This window comes from Erpetoichthys calabaricus, chromosome 4 (assembly GCF_900747795.2).
Source record: "Erpetoichthys calabaricus chromosome 4, fErpCal1.3, whole genome shotgun sequence".
NCBI classification, from domain to species: Eukaryota; Metazoa; Chordata; class Cladistia; order Polypteriformes; family Polypteridae; genus Erpetoichthys; species Erpetoichthys calabaricus.
In genome coordinates, this window is record NC_041397.2 from 75,464,979 (window position 1) to 75,488,690 (window position 23,712).

A 23,712-nucleotide genomic window follows, 5' to 3' on the forward strand; every position below is an offset into this window, starting at 1 on the left:
TGTGGCCATATAAGCTCCCAGAGTCACAGCAGTTTTATTTATTGTCAAGAAATATGAATGTAAAGGAAGCAGTCTCATGATGCATATGTCATAGACGCATGGCTTCAGTCCTGAAAATACATTACCTGAGGTCTGCTTTATTAATATGCATTCTGTTAGAAAGAGTTTTGGATAATATTAAACAGAAGTATACCCTTTTGAAAACCCAAGTTTCAGCAAAGCATCAGCATTACAAAGACCAGACATGTCTATGTAAATGTTATGCGGTATAGATATTTGCAACTTAGTGCCAATGATTTTTGACGACATAAAAGTGGATGACTGTCCATTTGAGTGGATCAGACATGTGGCAGCTGTGTTCTTGTAAGATGAAAACATTTGTCCCTTTCCATGAGTGAACAGAAGTTTTGTGATAATGCCAAGGTAATTTTTAAATTTTAAACGCTCAATATTCCTATAGATTGATATTAGATTTAGAACTATTCTGTAAAAAAAGGATGTGTTTTCATGTTTTGATCTTTTGATTACAGGGCTTTGAAAAATAAGTGAATACAGATTAGAATTATAAGTGAAATCATATTTTTTCCTAATCCTTATGTTGAAAACCACATAATTTTATTTTAATAAAAAACATGTAAATGGTTGTATCATCTTATTTAACCACAATTTATGGAATATTCTCTTGTTTGGCAAAAACATAGTTGCATTTGCATCATTCGTTATTTCTTTACTCATAAGGATTGATATCTGTTTTAAGATTGTTATTACAAACAATATTGTATGAAGTATTTAAAGCAGGATATTGATTGTAAAAAAAGGTGATCACTGAATTGATTTTGGTCATTTTATCAGCTTCAGTGCTGTGAGGTAAGAAAACTGAGCAACTAAACAGGGTTTCCACAGTCTATTTTCAAACCAAGGCTTAAGAGAATATTTACCTTGAGTAGAGCTCATAGAAAGTCTAATGCACCTCTACAGCATTGTTTGATGTTTGTGCACTTTTATATTTTCGTTGGAAAAGTAGAAAAGTGATATCATTTTTTTTGTGAAATTCTTAATAAATTGTTAAAAAAGTGCGGAAACTTTTTAAACGCCCTTTGTAAAATTTTGAATTCTATAAATTTTAATGCAAAACATTTTTTCAGATGTGTTTGTATATATCTTTATAGTTTAAGAAGCTTTGGATTTTCATTTTGCAATTTATTTTCTGAATTCAGAAGATATTATAAAATAAGCATAAAATAAGTACTCACATTTTCAACAAAAGACACGAAGCCATTTGCAGGGCTGTGATTTACCAATAAATTATCTCCATATTAGTCAAACTTCCCTTGTCACAGTTCATAGAGACTGGTGCATTGCAGTTTTGTTACTTTCTCTACCATAGTGTCATTCAAATTAACATCCTTGGAATTTCCGCCTTTCATTAAGATTTCAGTTTCCACTGTTTTTTAACTCCTGTATTATTGATGTGTTGTTTACCTCCTGTATAATCTTTAGTCATCACCTTTATCAGCTTGTTCAGCATCATCACTTTTCTTCTCTTTTGTTTTCCTCTCCTCCATGTAGAGCTTCAACAACACTGGTCCGCATAAATAAATAAATAAATAAATAAATAAAGAAAGAAAGAAAGAAAGAAAGAAAGAAAGAAATATTTTTTCACTCCCTTCAAAAATTGTAGGTGTTCTTTGTAGATTTGAGGGTGCTGAATCCAAATCTGACAAAATATTTTAGAAATAAATTTTTTAGACATGAAAATCCATGTGATCACACATATAACTGTTTTAAATATAATTATTACTTACAAAAAGTAGTCACTTGTTAGTTTTTTCCTTTTATAATCATTTGAAGGTGTTTCGCAGTGTACTGACCAACAGACGTCTGGTAGAATAGAATCACTTCACTTTCCACTACAATATTTCTCCATCTAAGTGATGTCCGGGTGGAATGTACCCCCATATTCATCAGAGACCACTCCCATGTTGTCAGGGAAAAATTCAAGTGAAATAATTGTTAAAGGCATGTTACACCCCAACTAGTTCCACTGAGTTTTCTGCCCTTGTTTTCCAAAGAAAGGTTTAGAACATGTTTTTTTCTTCTTCAGTAAAACAAGAATGTGTATTCTTATGCCATGTGCTTACCTATTATCTGGTGAAGATAAAGAATGGCTCAGCCAAAACTTGCATGAAAATATTTGATTAACTTTGTCTCTTCTGGGTAATAACAGGGCATCTTTCTTACCCTTAAATATCAATTCCTGGCTATTTTGAAGGAATAAGTAGAAAGAAAAGAATTATGGATTGCCAATAAAAATATGTAGCAAATTTTTGATTTTGGGTTGTTTCCGCCTCAACTAACGTTAAAAACAAGGAAGACTCAAAATATACTTCAAATAATATTTCTGAGCATAAAAATACTTATGCCATAAAACAACCAAACCTTATTTTAAAAAAACGTGACTCCAATATCTCAGAAAATGTTGTCCGGTAAAGAAATTCCAATTTCAGATATGGATTCAGAACACCTAAGTTATACCGATATTTTACCACTGGAGGATGTTAGTGCAGAACAGAGTTCTGTTTAGTCATCACATTATACTTGTTCTGAAAAGTAATTTCTTTTCTCACGGAATCTCCAAAAGTTCAGTTTTTCATGTTCTATCAAGCTGATTTTCTCCGTAGATTTTCACATGCAGATTTCACTATTAACAGCACCAATGTTCTACCACCATGCTTTTAGCATCCATAAGAGAGATCACCAATCAGTGAAGATCACCTAAGGCCATAGACAGTAATAGGGCCTAGTCCTGCATGTTTACTGACAGAAAGGCTCTGCTCTTATGTTTTCTCTATTTTGGTGCAGTGATTTCACTTCTGTTTTTTTTTTTTTTATGTTACTTTCCATGCCGTAGTTTGCTTATGTACCTCTTTGTAAATTTGTTTCAGTGTCTGCCAGCATATTCTAGTCCTCAGCAAACTGGAGTACTGCTAAGTATACTCCTTCAGCTCTTACTGCCTTCAATATATCATCCATTCTTCTGTATTCAACTCTTCTTTATAGATAGTAAATATAAACAGTAATAATGTCCCACTTCTTAATCCTCTTTGCTTTGATATTACCTTTATTGTTATTTTGATAGGCGGATCCATAAATAGGTTTTTCATCAGCTTTGTGACTTTTCATTTAGTTTATAACTGTCTAAGCATCGCCAGTAGGTTTGATTATCTCAATTAAGTACCTTCTCATAAACCATGTTCCAGATATAAACACCTTACACCTAGCAATTGATTTGACCTTGTGTTTCTTTTGCTACTCAGTGCCTGATACAGTAGGCATTTTCTGGGATCATCATAGTTTCCCTTTCTAAAAAAATCTATCCTCTTATACTTACTCTTAAAAATGTTTCAGCAATTGATATATTCATATTGGTTATTTGCTAGTTTCTTCTGTCTTTCCTCTTGAAGTAATCTACAAGAACAAGGGTTGAGCATGCAGACTTGACACAGAAGGATTTGAACTAGAGTCCAGTGAGTAAATCTTGTGCCACAGTGCCATCTTTATTCCTAATCACACAGCAACATTGTAACACACAGCTGGTGTATTCCACCCACATGCCACTGTCAGCTTTTAAAAATGGCACATGAAACTTGCTAAAAACATTCTGTGTTATAAAAATGAGGTATTAGTTTTTCTTAAATTATGCCTAAGGATATCACTTCAGAGATTTCTAAAACTGTCAGGGAGCTATTGAGTTAGCTTTGATGGTTGTATAACCAAGCTGTAAATATCTGGAAGTGATGTAGAATTAATTGGGTTTTATCGCATCCCTGTCACTACCAATAAATTCACTCAGCAGATAAAAGGTCACTTCCAATGTATGACATTTTTGACAGGTCATTGCACATTATCTTCTTTATGAAAAAAAAAGATCCAACACATTTACAATCCAGTACTATTTGAAAGCAACAGTTTGATGCTTTAGAGGAAACTTGCCTATAATATGATTTAAATAGCCTATTTTGCATTTTTAGATTTAAAGAAGATCAATAAGGACTTTTGTCTTAATCTAATTTGCTAGGCTTTCATGGCCTTCATGCTTTGATAAACGAATTGGTATGTATCAGCACCAAATGTAACAAACAACTGGTGATATTTTGTAATTGTAGATGTCTTTTCAGAAATAAAAATGGCTAATAAAGAAAATCTTTGATCCTAGGGAAAATGAAAAATGATATTTTAAATGCTGACAAATGTTATTTGTTATTAGAAGATATTTCAGTTCTATGAATATTGAAAATGACACTAATTTTTACCTTTCAAGACAGTATATGCTGATTTTTTGGTATTGTCATAGTTTAATAAATGTTTTATGCATACATTATATTCCATTGAATTTCAAGCAGTTTTAAAACTACAGTGACAGATTTCTTCTTGTTAATTATCAGGTTGGTCTATCGCTGAAGAAAATTCTTGCCTTATTGATTGGATACTGCCATACTTAGCAGAGACCGTAATAGGAATTACTAGAACAAAGTTAAGAATTCTCGCACTTTTTGTATTTAAAACTGTAATTAACAGGATTTCAACTGGACTGGCGTACTTTATATTGAATAGCATAAATCTTATGTAACATATCAATATCTGCTTTAATTATGACACCTTGTATTTTATAAATCTTATGTTTTGTTCATGCTTAAGTGAAAGAAATCTGTACCCTTATTTAAATGTTAAAGAACTTGGCACAAAGAATTTAAAAGAATAAATTATTTTACATTAATGGGATATAACAAATTGAGATATTTGGTATAGTATGATGGATAGCGTAGCTGCTTTGCAACTCTAGAGCCATGGGTTCAAATCTTGACATAGTTAATATATGTGTGTGATTTGCACATTCTCCATCTGTTTGCATTGATTTCTTTTCTGTATCCTGGCTACCTTTCACAAAAAAGTTCAATTGTAGAGTTCCTAGTTGTTCTAAATCAGCATTTTATAACTGACTCTAGTTTTCTGTTCCAGTGGTCATGGATCCCATTTAGGGATGGGTTTTGAATTTTTCTCAATGTTGCTGAGGTAAACTTTGGTCTCTTTAACTCTGTAATGAAATTGCATGTTCAAACACTTCTTCTTCTTCCTCTGTTTGATCAACTTTTTCCAAACAGCTTGGTCCTGCACCTCCTCACTAGTCAAGCCCTCTTCCTTTTCCACTTTGGCCTCACTCAGTTTCTCTTCCCATCACACTTTTGCCCACATATTCATTGTCTCTCCTCATCACATATCCATACCACTTCAGCCTACTTTCCTTTAATTTCTTACATATCTCTCCTACTTTTGTTGTACCTCTGGGTAAATTAAACTTTTTCATTCCATTCTTTAGGTGAAGAAAAGCGCTTGACTATAGAATGTATTATGGAAGTCATAATTAAAAAAAAATCAACCACTTACTAGTGTTTGTGGCACTTTCTGCAAAAATGCTAAATATTGTATAACCTGGGGCTAATTCAAAAAGGGCTCTGTACTTTTTTTATGTTTTGATATACCATTGCTCATATAATCCATACTGGCTAAATGAAAATACACGATCACTGCGCTGTGCCTGTCGAACTGCTGAACGGCGTTGGAAAAAAGATGGACTGATGGTCTCTAAACAGATTTTAGAACTTCTCTTTTCAATTTCCAAGCCAAAGTTAAGATAACGAAACAAAACTTCTTTGCCAATTTAGTATCCCATCATTCAACGAATCCTAGGGTCTTATTTAATTCAATTAATGCGGCCATTCACCCCAACTCTGCGATGGAATCAAATAGCATTGTTCATTCATGTGACCAGTTTCTATCATTCTTTGTCAGCAAAATCAATACAATCTGCCGTGGCATTGTTCAGACGGGCTATGAACTTTCTACTGTTAATCATGACATTGTCTTAGAATCCTTTGATCTAGTCTCACTTTCACAGCTAAAAAGAACTATTGACACCCTTAAACCAGCCCCCAGTCCTCTGGATATTGTACCACCACGTCTCTTAGTGGAAGCCTTTGATGTGTTGGGCCCACCCTTATTAGCCATCTTCAATGATTCTATTAGTTCGGGGGTTGTGCCCTCATTTTTTAAACATGCTGTAGTCCAGCCCTGTCTAAAAAAAGGTAGAATTGGATCCTGGAGTTTTAGCCAATTTTCATCCAATTTCCCAACTGCCATTTCTGGCTAAAAATTTAGAAAGAATTATTTATAATCAATTGGTTGATCACCTTAACTCCAATAATTTATTTGAGATCTACCAATCTGGCTTTAGGCATTATCATAGTGTTGAAACGGCACTCCTGAAAGTGTTCGACATCTCTCTTATTACTGACTCAGGTGATGCGGCAGTCTTTCTCCTCCTTGACCTGTCCTCTGCCTTTGACACTATTGACCATGAGATATTGCTGTTGCGGCTTGAACATCTTGTTGGGCTTAAAGGGGCTGCTCTTAACTGGTTCAGGTCATATTTAACTGGTAGACACTTTTCAGTGACTTTTAATTCATCTTCTTCTTCTACTGCTCCTCTTAAATATGGTGTTCCTCAGGGATCCATTTTGGGTCCTATTTTATTCTCCATATACCTTCACCCTATTGGAGCTATTTTTAGGAAATTTAATATTTCTTTTCACTGCTATGCTGATGATACACAGGATTATATTCCTGTCTGCAACTCTACAACAAATCAACTCTACAACTCTCTGTCTGAAATAAGATCCTGGATGGCTAATAATTTTCTTGATCTAAATCAAAATAAAATGGAGGTGCTTATAGTGTGTCCATCAGCTAAAGCCCAAATTGGTCTTGGACTTCTCGGCTCTTTCTCTGTCTTTTCCAAACCTCAAGTCCACAATCTTGGTGTTACCTTTGATAGTAACCTCTCTTTTGAGAAACAAGTAAATTCTGTAGTCAAGAGTTGCTTTTTCCAACTTCGTCTATTAGGTAAGATAAAGCCTTTTTTTTATCTTCTAGGGATCTTGAGATAGCTACTCATGTGTTTATTTTTTCTCATCTCGATTACTGCAACTCGCTGTATTCTGGGATTAACAAATCCCTGATACACAGGTTACAGTTGGTCCAAAATGCTGCCGCTCGCTTTCTGGTTGGGGCAAGAAAGTATGACTCTGTTTCTCCAATATTAGCTTCTTTACACTGGCTGCCTGTCAGTTTTCGAATTGATTTTAAAATCTTGCTGCTAGTTTTTAAAATCTTTACATGGGCTTGCTCCTGCCTATTTATCTGAACTGTGTGTTTTACATCAGCAATCTAGAGTGCTTAGATCTTCTGGTCAGCTGTCTCTTGTTGTCCCTTGTACCAAGTGTAAAACTAAGGGGGAGAGGGCCTTTGCAGCTGCTGCGCCTCGCCTGTGGAACTCTTTACCTCATCACATAAAGGAGTCGTCTACAATTGAACTGTTCAAAACAAGACTAAAGACTCATTTCTATTCACTTGCATTCCATGACCTTCAGTAATACTGATGGTTTCCTCTTTGTGATTATATAACATTACTTCTATTTTTTATGTATATAACATTACTTCTATTTATTATGTATTTTATTTTATGTTCATATATTTATTTCTATTTATGTTTTATGTTAATTTGTTTTGTTTTTCTTTTATTCTATTATTGTAAAGCACTTTGGCCACAACATTACTATGTTGTTTTAAATGTGCTATATAAATAAATTGACATTGACATTGACATACTGCCTCCTGTCTCTCCATCAGTGCTTTAAGGCTACACCATCATTACAAAATTCTAGTAATGCAGTCTTTGTGGGCTTTTTCTATTTAAGTGGCTTAGAAATTGTAGAGAGTAAGGGGCTGCTTAGATTAAACACTTTAAAATCAAACAAATCAACTGGACCAGATTACTTTTATCCTAGTGTTTACAGAGATGAGTGAGGTATATATGCATTTTAAATGGTAAATTTGATATTTTTCAAGTCAGTTATTTCTTCATAATCATGGCATATAATTATTTGCCACATAAAAATGTGTTCTTTTGTGAAGCATTCTAAAAATACCTAGCCTATCCTTGTGTTTTAAAGTGGAGCTGAAGGATCGTAAATCCAAAATATAATGAAAAAAGGCCTTAAATCTTAAGGAATACATCCACGTTAAAGTGGCAAAAGTTTTGATGTATGGAAACATGCCTTCTGATTGCTAAGCCGTTCTTGCAACAATAAAAATAAACTTTATGACAAATTTTTGGTATTATTTTTTTGAAGTAAAGTTATGTTTTTGGTTCTCTTGTCTGCTCAGAGTGGATGGAGTTTTGAGATTTTTCACAGGTGCATTAACTTTTGGCACTTGACCTACGCCTCATCATAGGTTCAAATTGCATATGTTAAAAGAAATGGTGAGGCAGCCTTCTGCTGTTATGCAACTAAATTCCGGAATACTTTACAAATAGAAATTTGCCAGGCTAATACGGTGGAGCACTTTAAAAAACTGTTAAAAAATTCATTATTTTAACATGGCTTTCTCATAGCTTCATTTTATGTTAATCCTGATATTCTATATAAATCCATCCATTTTCTAACCCGCTGAATCCGAACACAGGGTCACGGGGGTCTGCTGGAGCCAATCCCAGCCAACACAGGGCACAAGGCAGGAAACAATCCTGGGCAGAGTGCCAACCCACCGCAGGACACACACAAACACACCCACACACCAAGCACACACTAGGGGCCAATTTAGGATCGCCAATCCACCTAACCTGCATGTCTTTGTATTTGCATTTAATTATCATTATCATTCATGGTGGCTCCGAAATCCGTACTAACCCCTACTTTCTCTGTTGTTCTTTTTCCGGTTTTCTGTGGTGGCGATCTGTGCCACCACCACCCCATCAAAGCACTTTGCTGTCCCTTCATTGATGGATTGAAGGCCAGAGGTCCACATGACCATCATCGTCTAATTCTTCCATGTGAAGCCTGAAAACCATGAGGACTGTTTGAGATCATTTCTGTTAGGTAGAATGCCTAGAGGGGGCTGGGTGGTCCTGTGGTCTGGAACCCCTGCAGATTTAGTTTTTTTTTCTCCAGCAGGCTGGCGGTTTTTTTGTTTTTTCTCTCCTCCCTGGCCATCGGACCTTACTTTTATTCTATGTTAATTAGTATTGCCTAACTGTATTCTTATATTTTGTTTTTTTTCTCTTTCTTTATCCTGTAAAGCACTTTGAGCTACATCATTTGTATGAAAATGTATTATATAAATAAATATTGATGTTGCTGTTGTTTGAGTACAGTTGATTTTCTGTTTATGAACTTTCGTTTGCTATTTTGGCTATGATTCCATCTTATGGTCCCCCTTTATTTTGCTTAATCAGAATACTTGGCTTATAGTTGGAAATAGTGCAGGGCGGTATATCGGTTCTGATCGGTATACCGATTTTTTATTTTTGTTATGATATGGATTTTTCTTATACCGCAACACCGGTTTAAATAGCCTAAACAACGTTCGGAACATGGCGCAGCAGGAAATTGTTTAAGGAGGGACCTTTTTCACTGCTGCACCGCTAAACATGCATACAACGGAGTACATGCGTTAGTGGAGGTATTGAACGGTGAAAATAGACAGAGAACATTCCGAAACTGAAGCTGTAGCAGACAATAAATTTGAACATGATGACACAGAAGAACTTTTGCCGTAAAAAAGGAGCTGTGTCTATTGTCTGGAGATAGTTTGGTTTCAAAAGGTTGGATGTGGACCATTATGTTCAAATGTGTGAATACTGTTTCTATACTACTGGATAATACTGCAAGCCAAGCTGTACTTGTTTTATTTTTTTTCAATACTGCGTAATGTACCTGGGTACTGTGTAATAGTGTGACGACAAGTTGACTTTATTCTCGACATTTCCACTTTAATCTTGATGCTTATGACGAGTATAAAGTTGACATGTTGAATTTATTCTTGACATTTCTACTTTATTCTTGCCGTTTATGTTGAGATTAAAGTCAACACGTTGACTATATTATCGTAATTTGTCATTAAAGTAGAACATCGTAAACTAAACTTCATCTTAAAATGAATATTTAATTTACTAGATTTTCTCAAACCCCGTCATAAGTTATGTAGCACATTAAATGCTTTGTGTTAAGTGTTCCCGGAGCCATGTTAATCGCTGCATGCTTCTTAAACTGACTTCCTCTTGCACTAAGAGGAGGCGCAGGCAGCAAACAGAATACATTATTTTCATGATATTCCTGCTCTCAGAACATTAGAATGCTAAGATAAATACTTGATAACATTTTCATGATGAAATGCATTAAAGCATATATTAATCATGTTGGGGGGGATGGTGGCGTGGTGGTTGCACTGCTGCCTTGCAGCAAGTGGGTCCCAGGTGTTCCCTGCCTTGAATTTATGTTTTTCTGGTGGGTTTACTCTACGTGCTTCAGTTTCCTTTCAAAGTCATGTAGGATGTGGGGTTTTGTTATGCTATATTAACCCTGCTAGTGTATGTATTGCTCGTATTCACCCTGCGATGTGCTGGCGCCACGTTCAGGATTTGCTCCTGCCTCGCACACAATGCTTGCTGGGATGGGTGCAACCCTGAATGGTTGACATAATTAAACATGTATAATGAAGATTTTTTTAAAGTTCTGAACACCCCGTGGTCTAAGTTTATAACTAGTTTTAATTTCACAAAGACGTTTATCGTGTGGTGATTAGTTATGTGGAGAAAGAAAAAGGAAGGATAGGAACAGGGGGTTTGTTACATCAGACAGAGACGGCACGCATGAAATAAAGAAAGTCCGCTAAGAAGAACATCCATTGAATTCTGTGTTTGTGCCACCAACCACCAGATCATGAACCCAACATTTACACAATATTTAAGATAAACCTGTTCGATACCCATTCGATACATCCAGTTTTTTTGGAGTCTCATCACCCCTGCCATAAAGTTCTCTACACTGATCATACACCTCGGGACCCCTTACTGCGAGGGAGCAGCACTACTGCCTTACTACCGTGCTTGTTTAATACCTGCTTTAATGCATTTCATCATGTATTCATCTTATATCAAGCATTTATCTTAGCATTCTAAATTTTCAGAGAGCAGGAATATCATGAAGTGAAAGTATTCTGTGTGGCGATAGCTGCCTGCGCCTCCTCTCAGTGCAGAGGCAGTCAGTTTAAGAAGCGCGTAGCGGTTAACAACTGGGTCGGGGAACACTTAACACAAAGCATTTAATGTGCTACAATAGTTATCAGGGGGTTTGAGAAAATCTAGTAAAATTTAACATTGATTTTAGGATGAAGTTTAGTTTACGACATTCTACTTTAATGAGAAAATAAACTATGAGAATAAAGTGGAAATGTCGACTTTAACCCAACATAAACGGCGAGAATAAAGTGGAAATGTCAAGAATAAAGTCAAAATGTCGACTTTATTCTCGACATATAGGTTTTTTTTTTCTTCACTGTGTCCGTATTTTTTTTTCATCACCGTATATAACTTGCAATTATCCTTAATGATGGTTCAGTTGGTAAAGATGTCATCACCAAGTTGCAGTTGTTTTATTTTATTTTATTTTTATTTGGTGAATACTGTGTAATGCACCTGGGCTTGAAGTAATAGTATTATTACTGGAAGTTGCACTATTATTTATTTTATTGTTATATTTATTAGTTTAAATATTATGCAGTTTAATGATGGTAAAGTTGTTTAAAAAGTCACTTTAATGTGTCAGTGGACAGAGATTGTTAACATTAACAGAAAGTGTAGTTGGTTTACAAAAAATATGTAATATTTATTCCTTTTCTAAGACATGTTCAGTGCAATACAACTTTTGATAAGTCTAAATGCCTCTTTGGATGGTTGATAATATATTGTCAATTTAGTTTAAGTTGATTGCAAACTTTGTTTATTAAAGAGGTTCTATATTTTGACTGCATCTGTCATGCAATGTGATTCCTTCTCTTCATTAGTGCCACCCCCTTGAAAACTATCACTTTATGAGACCATGCATACCTGTATTAATACTTGTGTGCACATTAAAATATTTTTTTGTACAATGTACAATTCTCATGACAGTGGAATAGGTTATTCTTAGCCAGTCTACCGCAGTAATTGCATTGGAAAATGTGGTTAAAATCCACTCATGCATGGGAAAAAAATACCGTTGAATACCGTGAAACCGGTATAATTTTGAAAAATACCGTGATATAGAATTTTGGTCATATCGCCCAGCACTAGTTGGAAAGTTACAAAATCTTTCCCTTCCAGAAGAAATGTGCTGTTTTTTGGGAAAGCACAGCTTGCTTGGAGGCATTCTTCATTTGTCAAGATAAGCCAAGAAGTGTGACTTATGCAACACGAAAGAAAGGCTTTCCCCTTGGCTGGTTAACAGAATTAACATTGTCTTCCCATTCACTAAGGTAATACATAGTATTTGAAAACAGGTACTGCTTATACTGTATATATTATATATACATATATATATATATATATATATATATATACATATATATATATATATATATATATATATATATATATTATATATATATATATATATATATATATATATATACATATATACATATAATATATATATATATATATATACATATATATATATATATACAGTATATACAATGATTTTTTTTCTGGAGGTCAATAATACAGTAGCTAAAGAACAGTTTTCTGAAATCAAAGCAGCATGTCATGTTTGGCAGTGGCTTGCCATGCAATGCCAAAACAAATTGCCTTTTCTGGCAATAAACATGGAGGACTAGTGTCTGCAGTTTGCTACAAGTAGGCCCAATTACTGTCTATGGCCTTGGGTGATCTTCACTGATTGGTAATGTCTCTTCTTGGAGCTTATGGATGCTAAAAGCATGATGGTAGTTTATTGGTGTTGTTATTAGTTTTACTTTTTCAAAGCAGGAGAATTATGGATTCAAATACTAGACTGGGTATTGCCTGGGCATTTTATATTTGTTTTTACAGTCATGTGAAAAAGTAAGTACACCCCATGGAGATTTTCAACCTATTTAAATAGGCAAACAGAAGATCTTCATACAGCCATTGCCTACAGATAAAAGCTGATATATTTGATGAAACAAGGATAATTTGCCTTCTCAATAATTTATTCAACAAATGTGTCAATAGATATAATGGTCTACTAGGGAAAAAGTAAGTACCTCTCTGGCCTCAGATATGGGTATTGCCTCCTTCAGCAGAAATAACTTCTGGAAGGCTTTTGGCATAACTCCCCAGCAGTCTCTGACATCAACTCAGTGAAGTTTTTGACCACTGCTCTGTGAAAAAAAACCCTTCACTTGCAAGATATTTGTGGGATTTCTTGCATGTATTGCCCATTTCACATTGCCCACAATATTTTGAATTAGATTCAAAATAGGGCCTGGACCTTTTGATCATTAGTGTGTTGAAAGGTCCATTTCTAGTTTAACTTCAACTTTCGGACAGATGGCCTCACATTCTCCTGAAGCACATCTTCATATGATGCCGAATTTGTAGCTAACTCAAAGGCCTCAAGCTGCCCAGGCTCCGAGACAGCAAAGAAGCTCCAAACCATAACACTTCCACCACCATGCATCACACTTTGTGTAAAGTTCTTCTCCTGAAACATGTCTACTGCTACTGTGACCTAACAACTTTATGTTTGATTCATCTTTCCACAGTACATTGCTCAAGACGGCCTGGTATTTGACTATATGTTCAGTGGCAAACTAGTCTTGCTGTAATGTTCTTTTTTGACAGCAAACTCTTCTTGGCCCACCTTGCATGCAGGTCAAATGTATGGAATCTATTTCTGATTGTAGACACTTTGACACCAACTTTAGTAAGAGTTACCTGCAAGTCCTCTGATACAATTTTGGGGTCCTCAGAGACTCCGTTTAGTATCAAACATTCAGCTCTTGGGGCTGAATTTGGCTGGGCCAGGCAAGTCCTGGAAACATTAGGAGTCTTTTGAAATTTGTGCTACTTGAGGTTTTCCATACAGTGGAATGATTGATTTCAAATAATTTGGTGATCTTTTTAGAAACTTTTGCCATACTTACAGGCATCCACAGAGTTCTTTCTGAAGGTATAACAGAGCACTTTGATCTGGACATGACAACTCCTCAGCAGATCAATAGGCAACGACAAAAACCAGACCCTATATTCTATTTTTTTTAAATAAGATGGGGCTTCATCTGCATACACCCTAAGGAGGGTCTAATCATTGCACCGAATGTGAAATGCTTGATCGTAGTTTGAAGATTTGATAAAGATTTGTTCTTATTTTTTCCATGTGACAAATTTGCATTTGTTTATTTAGATTTGAGAATGAAAGCATCATGTCAGTTTTATGTGTCATTTGTTGAAGTATTTCACCCTTACCTGTAGCAGCATTGGCATGAAGATCTAACATTGCTACTTCAAATATCTTGAAAAAGTCAACAGTTCCCATGGGGTGTACTTACATTTTGACACGACTTTATATAGTTTTTCTCAGGGTGCTCCAGTTTCCTCCCACATGAAAAAAAGATATGTGGGTAGGATAGGTCCACTGACAAAATTGGTCCTGTGTGTGTATCATTGCTGTGTGAATGATACCTGTGATGAACTAATGACCTGTCAAAAGTTGCTTCCTGCCATTGACAAGCTCTGGCCTTCCACGACCCTGAATTTGATTAAGAGGGTTTGAGAATGTTTGATATGTTAATGTTATTTCATTGTGTATTTTTTATAGCATGCCTGCTGTTATAAGGGTATTATGTCAAATATGTTTAGTATTTATTTGGTTGTCATTGTTCCTTTGTGAATTTATTTCTATATACACAGTTTTCTTTAAATTTGATGGTTTAATCATCTAAGAGGATCATCTCAGAGGATTTAATTGTGTAAATGTTCCATTAACTTAGAGATGACAAATTTACAGTAAGAAATGGAAGAAAATGTAAAAGATGCAAATAAAGGCAGTCAACAGTCAATATGTTTATTGGCTGGAAAAACATTTGACATCTGAGGTTTTTTTTTCTTTTTGTTTTGACATTCGGCTTTTTGCAGATTGAATTTAATCTTTATATGACTTTTGATCATGTTTTGGTTAGTGTTTCAGTTCAATCTCTGCAAACAAATAAAATATTCACATTTATTTTTGATCTGTTTTAAGCTAACTTCCTTATATTGCTGTCAGTTAGATCAAAACATTGAGCATGTACTGTGTATACAGACAGACAGAAACATAGAGAGGAGATGTGACAAGCCAATATAATTGAGATGTAATATATAATTATTTATCAGTGTTTGCAATCCGAAAAGGGTAAACCAAGAGATAAGCAGGAAAGGTCAAGATCAGAAAAGCATTCACCGACAAAAGTGTGAAAATCACTAACTAAAGTTAAAATATAAATAACACAGGTAAGGTCAACACACACTAAACAACAGTATTAATACTGTAAATGAAGTGCTATACACAGCTAAGGGCTTTCATAATGGCTAAACAGCACAGTGTTAACTGCTTCAGTGTTTAATTTTTATTTCCTCTGCCCTTCCAACATGCAACTGCTGCAAAATTGGTGCTGGTAGGCAAAAGAGGCAGATGGCCTTGAGAAATGAACCATGTGAAAGAAATAACGGGCATGCGGAAAAGCCCTTAGCCCATTCTAACAGCTGTCAAATTTGAGTCCAATGCTGGTGACAAAGAATTAAATGAAATTAATGGGATGCAAGAGTTTGTGGGAAGGAGTAAAAATATAGAATTTGTGCTGAAGATCCTGCATGAAGCAGTTTTATCAGCACTCAGAATTATAAACAGGAAACAACCAAGAACTGGCATTGAACATGTCAGTGGTTAGCATGTATCCAGGCGTGATCATCACTCATAAAAACATTATAGATATCCAGTAACAATTAAAGTGTCGTTGTTTTTGAAATAGGGAGATGTGGTAAAAAGTGTTTTAAAAAAGTAGTGAAATGATAACGTGTGAAGGGGAGATTCTTTGTGGCCTTAACTGTGAACTCTCTCTCCATTTACATGGTGTCTTCTTAAGTCATATGCATCATGTGCTTCTATCTTTCCTGGCCACACCTTTTCAAGTAACAGTTAGGAAGCCACATGGGTTGGAGGGATGTGTATTTAAGCATAACGATCTGCAAGTAATTCTTACTGGTATCTTTACCACTGCACTTTAAAAATTAGTAGTCTTGCAGACTTAGTGTGGCACTAAACAATGCAACCTATTTGAAAAACTTTCACTCTGCTTTCATACAGGAAAAATACAGAAACAGCCTATACGTATGTTTTAAACAATCTTTCAAATTTGTAGAAAATGTTACTTTTAAATCTTTTATATCTAAACAGAAAGTGTAACAATATTGATCGTGCTACTCTATTACACACTCTTGTAAACAGTGTTGGGCTGTCGACCACTGTTCTTGTATGGTTTAGTTCCTGCTTATCAAACTGATGTCAATATAAGAAAGCTCATATATTACAGAATAGAACACAATGCTACAGGCTCCATTAGGCTTCATTACAAGTAAGTATCCATGTCAGACTTTTGTTTTTAAAAGATTTGTTAAATTCTTCTTAATTAGACTTTGTTTTTAAAGTTTTAGAAGTCAAGGAATCTTGTCGTCATATTTACATAAGTAGGATTCTTCGCCATTTTGTTTTTCATAGGGGCATCACCATTTTGAGGGGTATTTGTGGATGGTAGCTATGCCGTTGTTAGGAAAGTTCAGCCAGAAGTTGCTCCTAGTTGTCCTTGACTGGATGCAACTCAGACTTTATAACTTTTCATTCCTTTGTTGTTTTGAGATATGTCTGGTTAACAAATTCCAGCTCTGCCTTTTGAGTTTAAGATTTTGTTTTTGCTCTGGTTATATGCTTGTTTTTTGATTTATTAAATTCCTGCCCTCTCTATTTGACTATGAATTTTTTTAATGTATTGAGCCTTGGAAATTATTTTTTACTGAAGTATTTTACTTTAGTAAAATAAGTATTTTGTTAGGTTAAAATCTAATCAGGCTGCATAACACACATTACTTTTAATGTGGTACCCCAACATTGCTCCCGAGATTGTGCTGCTGAACTTAACAATGTACGCACAGCTGCTCAACATAAATTTAGTGATTTCTGCAATACTGAGACAGTTTATTTCAAACAGAAGAAGGAATAATACAATTTGCCAGAGCATTTGCTTCATGGAATTTATCTTTGTGGACTTGTCCACCATTTTCTGCCCGTGGGTTGCTGGGATGGAGTTAGTGAAGAAAAGATGGTGGGTAATGCACAGGCTAACACAATGCAAACGGACAAAATGCTTAGGTGTAACCCGAATAAGGGGTTTACATGGCCAATATCCTGGTTTCTCTAACTGAAATAGTGTTATACATGGCATTTGGGTTATTAAAGTGCGGGTAAACTCATACAAAGAAAGAGAAAGTGTGAAAAAGGCAAAGGAGAATGTCTGACTACAAACGGGAAACCCCTGTAACTGGCCTAACAGAGAGGTGCCTTTACCCTGGGTGTAGCACCATGGGGTGGTAATTTAGTATTTTGTAATTAGTGCCCCAAGGCTTTTGATGTAAGTTAAAAAATAATTAGATATACTGTAACAAGGTTTTAGTAGTCCTCTATCATGCTTTGTTTTTTTTCCTTGAACTTATTATTTGCTCTCTAAAGAAGAGAACACCCCCCCACATTTAGGGCTGAAATAGTGCCATTTAGGTAATACATATGGTTTCTTTATCTATTTTCATATTCTTTTCCATATTATGAGAAATAAAAATAAATCAAAGGCAGAACTACATATTAATTTCTGAAAATCGTACCATGAATGAAGGTAAGAAGATCAAGAATATAGTTGTGAAAAAAATCTGTTATCAAACAATGCATATCATTTAAATGCATTATAATTATTGGTGCTCCTAATATATTTACAGCAAAATAAAAGCATGCAGTTTCTGGTTAAAAAAATATATTAATTTACCTACAAACAAGGAAATGTTTAGGCATGACTTTTATAGCAATGATGGCACCATTCTGAAGACTCAGGAGGCACTGAAGAGAAAATTCTTAATATAAAGGAGAAATCAATAGCAGGATGAGAGAAAATCAATGCCACTTCATACCTGCAAGTGAGTGCTCAGATCAAATATTTACAGTAGGAAAGAAAAATTGAAAAAAAAAAGTTATTTAAGATCAATGTATTTTTTATCTTCTGAGTCCCAAAATCCCAAATGGGAAAAAGGTTCTATTGCATATGATTTTATGAAATATTAAATTTAATGGTAAAACAAAGATTATCCGTGAAAGAATTTAGCATGGGTGCCAAGGCAGATAATATGGGTAAAAGAAAAAACAAAGTTTTTTTCTTTCAGTCATAATAAGTGGAAAATAATTTTAGCAGACTTCACAAAACAGTAATCTAAGTATTTAAACACAGTATAAAAGTCCAGAAAGGCTCTTTATCAGATATTGCTGCTGCAAACTGCAACAAATATGTAAAAAATAATCTTAAGTGATGATGTGAAAAAAGTGCTAATTTAATACACTTTATTTTTTGTAAAAACTTGCATTAAAAGTATACTGTAGGTTGTATAAAACTTATTTCAATCTTTTTAGAATTACTTGATTGCACAGTATCATTTGTAATATAACAAAAAATAAATAAAGATACATAAAGTCTGGTGCACTGATAGATTCAAATAAATTCTAAACTAATGTTTTTTTCTACATAAGTCAAAACGGGTTTAAACGGGATGTTTCTGTAATAGCATAAATAGATACAATATTCAGTTTACAATATCCCCCCTTTTACAGCTCCTTTTCCTTTAGTTCAATGTATCATCAGTCATACTGTATATCAAGCTTTCAACCAGATGAAGACAGCCTTGTTCCACATAATTAATTTATAATTGACATTTCTGTCATATCAACAAGTTATGCAGTAGAGTGATGATCTTTTCTTTTTTTGAAAATATTAGTTATTCTAGTCCTGTGGTGGGGTTGGCACCCTGCCCAGGATTGGTTCCTGCCTTGTGCCCTGTGTTGGCTGGGATTGGCTCCAGCAGACCCCCATGACCCTGTGTTCGGATTCAGCGGGTTGGAAAATGATGGATGGATAGTTATTCTAAAATAATTTTGTTAAAATATCTGTTAGAATAAGAGAACTTGGCAGACCATAGATATCCATACCTCTGTTACCTTCTCTTTGAATGAATCATGCCTCTTTAATCCTCTAAAGCCTTTGCCACAAGATGGGTTGACGTGCATAAAATAAATAAATAAATAAACAAATAAATAATAAACAAATAAGCTGGATAAATCCTCAGGCACTATGCATCATTGGCTCAATTCCATCTTTGCACCTTTTCATCTTCAGTTTCACCAGTCCCCAGGGAAGACAGCCAGTCAGCCTAAGGAAACAGAATGGCTTTCTGGAGCTTTCGGATTACCTCAAAAAGGCTGTCAAAAGTGGAGGATTTTTGAAAAAAATTGTAGATTAAAAAAAAATCTAATATCCCCTTGAACTGAAAAGATAATCCCTTTTGATTCTGTTTTTTGTTGAGCCAAGACTTGAAATGAAGTTGCCATCTACTGCACAGATTAATATCCAAACAATATTTCACTTTTTAGTAGTTGGGGGGAACAGAAATTCAATTTTTACTCTTGGAAAACCCTAAATTGGCTAGGAGTTGTTAGACATAAGTGACATGAAAATATGTGGGTTCTGTAAGCAAATGACTACCACCAGGAGAACAGAAATGTCATTCTTCTAACATATTCTAATTTACTTTAATTCCAAGAACAGATCTAAACTTAATTGTATACAGTATCTGGATAAGATTTTCCTTTTTTTCTTTTAATAATCAGTTCTTTAACAGAATAGAAATATATAATTTGTGCTTTTCATACAGCTATGGTTTGGTCATTATGCCTAATTGAGCTCTGTAGTATTCACAAATTATCTGCCACTGCAGATTATTATACTGTATACATTCAGACTGACACCTTGTTATGAAGCTGAAATATTCTATCCATGTCTGATTTATTTAAGGTTTCGACCATATGGTTAAAGTTTTACTGTTGAATGGTGTGAGTATGTAGAGGTGGTCCAATGTCCAAGGTTAGATAGGGTTCTTGCCCTATTAAAGAAAAACATGGTTATTAAATGGGATGATTTAATTTGAAAAATAAACAGATTGATGGGTTTTGCTTGTAAAAAAACATAACAAGGAAGCAAAATCTAAAAATGCAACTTGGGAAAGTGTTAGAGAAAGCACAATTGAATATATATTATAAAAAGTGTCCATTTCTGAACTTACCTAACCCAGAATTCTAAACCTTATCAATCACAGCAGTATTCGACACAAACTGTGACAGGGCCCCAGTGTCCTTACTGGGCTCACTCAAATGCACTCACATCAGGTTTTAAAGTTAACAATTTAACAAACACGCACATTTTTGGGATTTGGAAGGAAAACTCCTGCACAAACTTAAACGTCTTCACCACCAAAGGAAGAATTTCCAGTTTTTCAGTGACAGGGACCAGAGGTGAAGTGTGAGGCTACAGCTTCGTACAGGGGCACTAACATACGGTATACTCAGATCTTTAAACTATTCATTTAGTTCTTTGCAGGAGGAGTAACTGACACGTGATAACCTGCAAAATACACAACAGAAATACAAGGCCGTAGAAGTTACCACATTTCTTTCACTGAATTCTAGTAAAGCCAGAACAGATTTGCTTCAGCAGTGGTAGAAATTCTACTTTAGTACAGGTAGGAAAGACAGACATTTGAAATGTATTCAGTTGTGCCTGTACGTAGAAGGACACATATTTCCTGATTTTTCTGCTTATATTAGTTACAATGTAAAAAAGAAATATATTAGAACACATTTCATTAATGAATATGAAGATTGCAATCACGGTTGATCAAAAGTCTAAATCATTAAACTAATTTCTTCTTCATGTAACTCTTTCCTGGCCTGATTAAATAGTCATTCCATCTATTTTAAACTGTGTGACTCACCTAAAACGTCCAAAACTTTTAATATCCATATGACATCTGGTAGTATCTGAATGCCAGCTTTCTCTCTGTTTCAATTCTTCTGAGCTCTCAGTGTCTATCTGTAGTTCCTTCACACCTAAAAATGTGTCTGTTCAATACTGGGCTCAGAAATTTACATTCACACTATAAATGTTTGATAAAACCTTTCAAAGAGCAGTTATATTTTTTTAACAAAATTTAAATTCAAAACACATAAATAATTTACTATTAAACTTGTTGATCTATTCTTTATAGACTTAAATCAGCCAAATAAAAAGGGCAGGTAAAATTTCATATAATTGCTGGGAATGTTTTTTTTATATCTGACAAAGAATAGATTGAGAACCATCAGAAAAAATGTGTGAAAGGAAAACAAAACAGGGTGGCATGGTGGTGCAGTGGTAGTGTTGTTGACTCTAAGTATGGAGACAGAAATTTGCATCCTGTGTCCTTCCCAAAAAAATGAGTCTCTTCCAGGTGCTCCAGTTTCCTGCCATATTCCAAAGGCATGCAGGTTAGGTGGATTAGCGAACGTTCTTTGATTAATGAGTAATTTAATTCTACTACAGTGAACAAGCTACAAGAAAAAAGTTCCAGGAATGTAAAAAATCTATTTGCAGTTCACAAGAGGAAAAAATTGTGACTGAGATTAAAAAAATCATGAATTAGCCTATCTGAGGCTAATTTCAATAAATGCATACCTTGGCAGTTTCAAGGCAATTCAAGTGGCAAAACTGAATTGTGATATGTAATATATTAATCATGTGTCTTAGTACAAGTACTACAATATTATATTTATGATTTATTGGTAACAGTTGGTTACTTTAAAAACAGTACTGTTCACAATATACATTTCTTATGTTTACCTGGAACGGGCCTGAGATTGAACATTGCAAAAGTTATTGTCCCTGATTACCTGTGGTTCAAGACAGCCAATGTGGCTTTTCTCCAAGAAACGTGTCATAAATAAGCTTTGCATTAGATGGTTGCTTCACTGCTCCCTCAGGATCTGCTATTATAAGGAAATGCAAAATGGTGATCTTGCTTTATAATATTTTACAAGTCAAAAATTTGGATGTTTGTGATAAGGATGAGAGGTTTTATTATGTACTTATAATTCTAGTTCAAATTAATTTCACTTTATGGCCTATATATTGATTGGTTATAGACCTACAAAATATATTATGTCTTTTATCACCGAATTCTCAGACTTAGAATCTATAATAATATCTAGTCATGACAGGTTCCTAATTGGCAATTTCAATTTTCATGTGCATAATAAGTGTGACCCTAAAACAAGAGAATTTATTAACTTACTGCACACTTTTTATTTTAGCCATCCAGGCTACACATAAGAGAGGACACATCCTGGTTTAGTCATTTCAAAAGGATTGAAACCTTAAGTGAGGCAGGCCATTTCTGAATTTTATTTGATGTAGAAATAGTAGTAACTAGTACTAAAGAGCAGCGTATAGTTAAAAAAAATTAATGTTTATACATCAGCAGCTTCAAGATTGGTAAAATACTGCATAATCAGCCCAGCTTTAGTGCTATCCCTAACATAGCCAGCAATGTGACTAGTTGAGTGGAATATTTTAATGCTAACAATACACTATTAAATAATATAGGTATATACAACTTAGTACAGCAAAGCAGTCCATACTGAGAGGAAGTCCTATTTTTCTAAAATTAAAAATGATTATGCAGAACATCTAAGAGTTTTACTTTCAACCATAACTATCCTGAATACTGCTATCGAAACTTTGAAGCTTTAGACAAATGTAGTTCTGTTGAACCTCAGCATGCTCTTTTCAGCAAATTAAATTCCTTTACTAAAATAGCATTACCTAAACTACACAATATAATTTCTCAGATAAAACCTTCCACTTGTGTCCTTGACCCAGTCCCAACTGGCATTTTTAAAGGTTTTACTGTTGTGCTACAGTAAGTGATAATGTACTTGACATTAGATATGGCGTGCTTCCCTGATTGTCTGAAAGCTGCAGTGGTTAAACCTCTGTTTAAGAGTTACTGTATAATCTATATTCCAATGAACTTGACATTTTTAGACAGATTTTTAAACTACTTTTTAAAGTAAAAGTCTAGAAAAGCAGTATTTCAGCAACTAAATTACTATTTAAATAAACATTCTTTTCTTGACAAGTTTCAGTCAGGTTTTGGGACAAATTAAAATAAAGAAACAGTACTAGTTAAAGTAATAAATAACTTGCAGGTTAACCTGAGCACAGCACTTGACACCGTAGACCACTGTATCCTTGTGAATTACCTTAGGCAATGGGTGGGCCTCTCGGGTATTGTCTTATATTGGTTTCAGTTTTATTTAACAGGTGAAGAATTCTTGTTCGCTGTTATGGGCCTGCTGTTACTTTAAATCTACATGCTCCCACTACACCCAATTATCTCAAAACATAAAGTAAACTGCCACAGTTACGCAGCTGACACACAGCTTTATGTATGTACCTTTCTGATCCAATGTCTTAATTGTATTTCTGAATGGATGGGTAGTATTTTCCTCAAGCTAAATAGAAAACAAAATGAAATCTTAGTCTTTGAAAAAAGTGTAAATAATGAGGGCATTAGAAACTTGATCTCTTAGCATTAAAACGTGTAAACATGTACTCTGACCGCTTTAAATTGCACATTAA